At 45.3% G+C, this 6,726-nt stretch overlaps 1 non-coding gene across 1 annotated transcript; it reads right to left on the reverse strand.

The window, feature by feature from the left end:
- Window positions 1-368: 368 nt before the first annotated feature.
- trnap-agg (transfer RNA proline (anticodon AGG)) lies at window positions 369-440 on the reverse strand. Its single transcript has one exon. It is a non-coding gene; the product is annotated as a tRNA-Pro (tRNA).
- Between the last annotated feature and the right edge of the window lie 6,286 nt (window positions 441-6,726).

A 6,726-nucleotide genomic window follows, 5' to 3' on the forward strand; every position in this document is an offset into this window, starting at 1 on the left:
AAGAAGAGCAGACAGCTCCACAAATATGCGAGGCGCTGAGAGCGCAAGGCGAACCACACACGTTTCGGTGGCTGAGAGAGGGCAGTTTTTGCTTCTGCATTTCCCAAGTAAGGACGCATGACAACAAGCGATCGCGGTGCTCATCTACGACATAGTGGTGATGAGTTTTCAGTACGTGTTCTTTTGAACAAGCAATGAGGTTGCCACCTTGGACAGCTGACTGCATGCTCTCATTGTGCCACGTGATGAGAATTCACCAGGCTCGTTCAGTCATTAGTCACATTCCATCGTTTGCCATAAGCAGACGCTGCGAAGTGATGTGGATATAAGTTCCCAGTCTTGTGGAAGAGGAGGAAAAGAGCACACAAGGGCTCGTCCAGGAGTTGAACCCGGGACCTCTCGCACCCTAAGCGAGAATCATACCACTAGACCAACGAGCCACAGCAGCACTTTCCATTTCAATCTGTCAGCGAGCTTGAGGATGGGGAAGAGGTGTCATTCACTCGTCCAGTCAGACCTTCATCAATAAGTCAAGAAAGCCGCAATTACACGACTGCCTTGCAGACAAAGGGCAGTGAACTGCGCCCGGTAAGAGGGGAACAAGCGGCACTAGGTGACGCCGAGGCATGCGCCCCAGTGATGGGGGTTGGCTTGTATAGTACAGTGCTTGCTTTACACGTGCGAGGTAGCAGGATCAATTCCTGCATTCTCCAGGTGTGTGCTTAGAGCTTGATGTGCCGAAAGGTGTCCTTTAGCCTGTGGTCACGCCTTGCGTGGAGAGCATTTGTGCAGCTGTCAAGCGTTTCGCAGCCACGCCCCCTTTTCATCTTCTCTCTGGCTTAAGCGTCTCCGCCACTCTCTCTTGACATTTCATGTCAGCATATCAGAAGTCCGAGTGACGTTTTTAATGGCTGAGTGAGGGCACGATGCTGAAGCAGAGAGGCCACTTCAGCCAGAGAGACTTGTGCTAGGTGAGATCTGAAAGACGGACTCGCAACAGAAACAGACCAAAACTGTATCGGTGAGATCAAAAGGCAAATGCAACATTCAGCAGAGGGCATCTAAAGATTAGGGAACGGGCGACTGAAATCCATGTGAGGCAAACTTTCTGGTGTGTGTACTGCAGCTGGGCTCGTTGGCGTAATTGGTAGTGCGTCAGTCTTATCATCTGAAAGGCCTGAGTTTGATCCTCACACGGGGCAGAACACTTGCGGCAACTGTTCGCTCATAACCACGTCTGGAATGCATGACCTTTACAAGGGGGAGAAGCAACGCCGCATCCCTTTTCTAAAGAACATTCACATTCAGAAATAAGTCAAGAAATTTGCCATTACTTTCGCTCGCGCTGCTGTCAGCCTGCCCATGTTGCCAAAGAAAGATTCACTTGGCGTCAACATAACAGAACAGCGATCATTTCAAAACAATGTTCCACACTCCGTAAGCAAAAACTTCAGTGTTTGCAGTCACCCGATATGTCGATAGGCAAAGGAGCGCAAAACACGAAGCATCAAAAGACAAGATGAGTTGATGGAAAGAGCGTTGAATTGATGAGCACAAAAGTTCAGCTTGTACAATAGGCAACGAAGGTCCAGGCATCGTCATCGCACTTGAAAGGACTGCCTTGCAGATTAAGGGCAGTGGAAGGTTGCTGTTTTGAGACGGAGGCATTGGGATTGTGGGCCGAGATCTATTCTTCTTAAGGAATTCTTCATCATGAAAGATCGGTCCACAGGTCATCCAAAGAACTCAGGGAATCATGTGCTACTGAAGGGAGTGAAGTGCTGAAACACATGACATGCCCCCTTGATCTCACATGCACAATTCTGCTGCAACATGCACAGCTACTGTCCACACCAGGCAGTGGGGCTTCAGCAGAATTTGCTTCGCCACCTGCAATTACATATCCAGCTGCACACATATAGATGGCCCCTCTGTCCTTTTCAGGATCTCAAAAAAAAGCATAGTGTGGTTTTCCTGCCACCTGATTGACCTCATCTCCCTCAGAATGTGCCCCGCCACATTCATTGCTGAAGCAGGACGGAGGCTAACGGACATGTCAGACCAGTGAGGTTCAACGATCTCTCCAAAATATTGTGGTTGTAGTGGAAGAAATATGGTTTAAATTGTACCTTGGTATTTCAAACTCTCTCTAGAATGTTATCCATTTCTATTTTATTTTGACAGGAACTGTTAAAAGGCTAATGACACTAGATGAAAAGAGAAGAAAGAAAACACAACGTTTCAGCCGTTGAGCCTTCTTCAGGTGTGAGGGCTCCACGGCTGAAATGTTGTGTTTTCTTTCTTCTCTTTTAAGCATGGAATAGACCTATTACTTGTTCCTTTGCAGCCTACACATGCTGACGCAGCTCCCCACCTGAACTGCTAATGATACTAGATGCCTGGTAGTTTGTGGTACTTTGTTATTGTCTTATATTTGCTCAAACTCCATATGTGTGATTGCATATTTTTGTGTATTTTCATATGTCAATATTTAATTCACTGACATTCCTGTATGCTTGGAAGGAAGGCAGATTGGATTTGACACAGGACGCCTGCTCATATATGTTAATCTTTGTTGGGCTGGAAAAACAATGATAAAAAGTGAATGAAAAAAGATCTCTCCAACATTTCCCTTCTCTTGGCCATGGTTACACTGCCCTTTCTTTCCATCTTTTGTCCTTCTACAAAGATTCCAGGGCTCTTTTTCCACCATAATATCAGAAGCCAAAAATAACCATCTAATGTGTAAACAGCATTTGTAATGTTGGTAGCTGGAAGAGGTAAAGTTTGTTTGCAAGACCTAGTTGATTACACCACAGACTTACTTTGTTGCTGTCCGTTTTTTTTTTCTATTTTAAAGGCTGTGCTGGACTGTACCACTATCATAGAAGATTTTTTTCAGGACACATCGCAGTTCCATAGTAGAATTTATCAATAGTAGAATTCCATAGGACATTATTTATCAACATCTAACATTACCCAGTGTGAGACTCTGCCAGTAAACCTCAGAGCATTGAGTTCTCCACTGGTGAAGATGGCTTTCTGAAGTCATGAAATCCACTGCTGGGATGCCTGAGAGACAGTGATTGAATCCTGGCTGGAATTAGGCTCTCTGTTAGTGTTGATCTGTGGGAATTATGTGGTAAAAAGGGAAAACTCCTTTACTTTAGTCACTTTGAAAGTTCAAATGTACAGATCTTCAGAAACCCCAGTCTGAAGGATGAAGCAGGTTCTGCTCAAGGAGTTGCCTACGTTTTGCTCCATTCACTCCAAGCAGATAATCCAACATTTGCCTTCTCTTGGCCATGATTACACTGCTCTTTCTTTCATCTTTGTACTTCTACAAAGATTCCAGGACTCTTAATCCACCATAATATCAGAAGCCAAAATTAACCTTCTAACATGTACAAATCATTTGCAATGAAAAGAGGTGGAAGGGTTTAAGAATGTTTGTAAGACCTGGTTGATTACCACTGTAGCGGCGAGGCTTATTAATAAGGCAGAATTAAGTGTTTCTGAGCTTTCCCAAATTAGGCCTCATCTCTCTGTTCATCTCTGTGGTGCAGCCACAGAGAAACTATTCATGCAGGCTGATTTAAGGTTTCCTTTGATAAGGTTTCCTAGGACAGCTCCCAAAGGGGGATGCACTTAGCTAAGCCTGGCTATCATGATCAATGGTCATCCATTGGCGCCTATCTGTCTAGGGAGTGCCAGATGGACATCTGGACTGCATTCCTAAGTGTCAGGAGTAAGTGACTCATATCTCACCTTGATCAACCAATCAGGGACTGGTAGGGCCGAGTAACTCACGTGGGACTCTGCCCCTGGAACTTTCAGCCAATCAACGAGCTGAAGTTCCTCCAGGTAAAAACAGGCAACACAGAGAGCCTGAGAGATTCAAGAGATTCAGTAAGATTCAGGAGAATTCTGTGGACTTTTCTAAAGGGAATTCAAAGGAGAATTCCAGGGCAGGACGGCCCAGGAGCAGAAGACCCCCAAGGGTAGGACATTCTCGCAGAGCACCTCCTGACCATCCTGAGACTCAGCCCGGACAACCACGGAACGGCCAGTGTGTCCAAGTGTCTAGAGCGGAGGTTGCCAGGGAGTAACCAGAGGATCCACCCAAGGTTAGCATCAGCAGCAGGCCTCGTGAACAGGTCAGAACTGTGGACAGCTGAATCACTATTCAGAACTAGCTCTTCATCAGGAACAAACCGGTCCTCTTCCTGACTTGCTGGGACCCACAGTCATCTTTTCTCCTGTGCACTAACGGTGCTAGTTAAAGCCAACACTAACTAGCCGGTCAGTGAGCATCTGCAGCGCACCGTCGCAAGCCGCACAGCACAGCCTGGCACCGAGCCAGAGAGTGCGGATTGGACAGCAACAAGCCTGCAACTGTTTCTTTGTGCCCGCAGGAGATCTGAATCCCCAAAGATTGGATGAGTATTCAACTTCAATGCATTACAGCTCGAGAATTCAATTGTTATCCCAACCAGTTGATATCAATTTAATTCCTAAGAGTTATGTACTTGTTTCGAGTATCTAATGTAGAAGTTATAACCAAGTTCATTTATGAAACGGTCTAAATGAATGATATACTGAACGTATGTCCTCTTGATATATGTAACTCTTTGTAACTGATTGAATATATATCTTTTGTATTCTGATAACCCTCTCGATAAGATCTGTTAGGTTTATATGCATATTTTGTGTATTAATAAATGTATCCTCGTGTATTAGTACCTGTGTGTGTGCGTTGTTTGAGTTATATCGCATGGTTGGATTCTAAAGCCATCAAAAGAATCAACTTTGTGATTTACTGCTACAATTAATAATTGTCCCAGTAAATGCCCAAACCCTACAGAACTGGTGCCTTCAGAGAGCACACTACATTACATTTTGGCTATGGCAACGTTACACCACACATAGACATACTTTGTTGTCAGTTTTTTTTCTCTTCGAAAGGCTATAGGAGGGGCATGATGGACTGTACCACTATCATAGAAGATGTTTTTCTTCTAAGGACACTTCTGTAGCGGCAAGGCTTATTTAAAATACAGGAATTAAGTTTGCTGCTCCCTTGCCAGTCCCTCTCTCCCTCACCTCAGTGCAGCTGTATACAGAGAGGCCATTCCATCTGGTTCACATTTAAGGTGTTTTTCGAGCTGATAGAGTTTCCTGATAAGGAACAGCTCCCAAGGCTGAGATTCACCAGCCACCCTAATAAATGGTCATTTCTGGCGCCTTACTGTCTGGGAGATTCCATGGGAGAGTCTCATCCCAAGGTTTACAACCCTAAGGTCAGAGGTCATTGTTACTCATCCTCCACCTCAATCAGCCAATCAGGAACTGGAAGGGCAGGGTAACCCCACGTGGGTCTCGAATGCCTGCATAACTTTAAGCCACTGAACTACCGTAGTTCCTCCAGATAAAACAGGCAGCACAATGCCCAGAAGGTGCCCCTCCAGGACGTTCTCAGACTCAGCTCGGAAAATCACGTGACGGCCAGTGTGTCCGAGTGCCAGGACTTAACTTTGTTTTAAGAGTCGAGAACGGAGGTTGCCCGTGCATAATAAAAAGATCTGTACTCCACCGCCAAAGCTCGCCTGATCAACGATTGAACTACGGTTGGAACTGTCGACAGCTGAATCACAGGATTCAGGACAAGCACTACATCGGGAACGAACTGGTCTTCTTCCCATCTAAAGAGTGTGACTTGCTTGGACCTGCAGTCACTTTCCACGTGCACAAGCTCTGCTAGTTTCAGTGAACACTAACTAGCCGGTCTTCTAAGAGCATTAGCAGCACATCGCAGCAGGAATCTCTCCCTCCTCTCCTTCTCGCCAGCCGCACCGGCCACTGCCTGGCACCGAGCCAGAGAGCGCCGATTGGACACAGCAACAGCCTGCCACTGCTTCTTTGTTTCCGCGGGAGATCTGAATCCACACAGATCGGATAAGTATTCAACATTCTGCATTACAGCTTGAGAATTCAATTGTTACCTCAACCACAATTGATATCAATCTAATACCTATGAGTGATGTACTTGCTTTTGAGTATCTAGTGTAGAAGTTGTAATCCCATTTACAAAACAGTCTAAATGATAGATAGATAGATAGATAGATACTTTATTGATCCCGTGAGGGAAATTGCAGTGCAACAGCAGCTTAACACACACAACACAGCCACAGTGTAACGAATTATATACTAATAGTACAATACATACAATACAATACAAGAGTTACTCACAGTCCGGACACACAAGAGGAAACTAGAACAGAACAGTACACAGAAAATCGTATCACACGTATGAATATAAATATAGATGTAACCATAGATATAAATATAAATATAAATGTATTGCACAGGTCCCTGGCATATATTGCACAAAAGTGGTTGTAAACGGGAAAAAGAAAAAGAAAAAGAAAAAGAAAGAGAACAGATGTAGCAGTATATGTGTATATGCGTTTAGTCCAGAAACAGGTCACTGTCGCTGTTGCCTCTGCCAAGACGCAAGGTGGATGCGTTGTACAGTCTTATGGCAGACGGCAAGAATGACCTCCTGTAGCGCTCCCTGTCGCACCGTGGGTGAATCAGTCTATTGCTGAACGTGCTCTTCATTCCTGCAAGCCTGTCATAGAGGGGATGGGAGAAGTTGTCCATGATGGCCTCCAGTTTGGACATCATTCTCCTCTCAGCCACTACCTCCAAGGGGTCCAGGTCAGA

Source organism: Lepisosteus platostomus, chromosome 5 (assembly GCF_059453375.1).
Source record: "Lepisosteus platostomus isolate fLepPlt1 chromosome 5, fLepPlt1.hap1, whole genome shotgun sequence".
Lineage (NCBI taxonomy): Eukaryota > Metazoa > Chordata > Actinopteri > Semionotiformes > Lepisosteidae > Lepisosteus > Lepisosteus platostomus.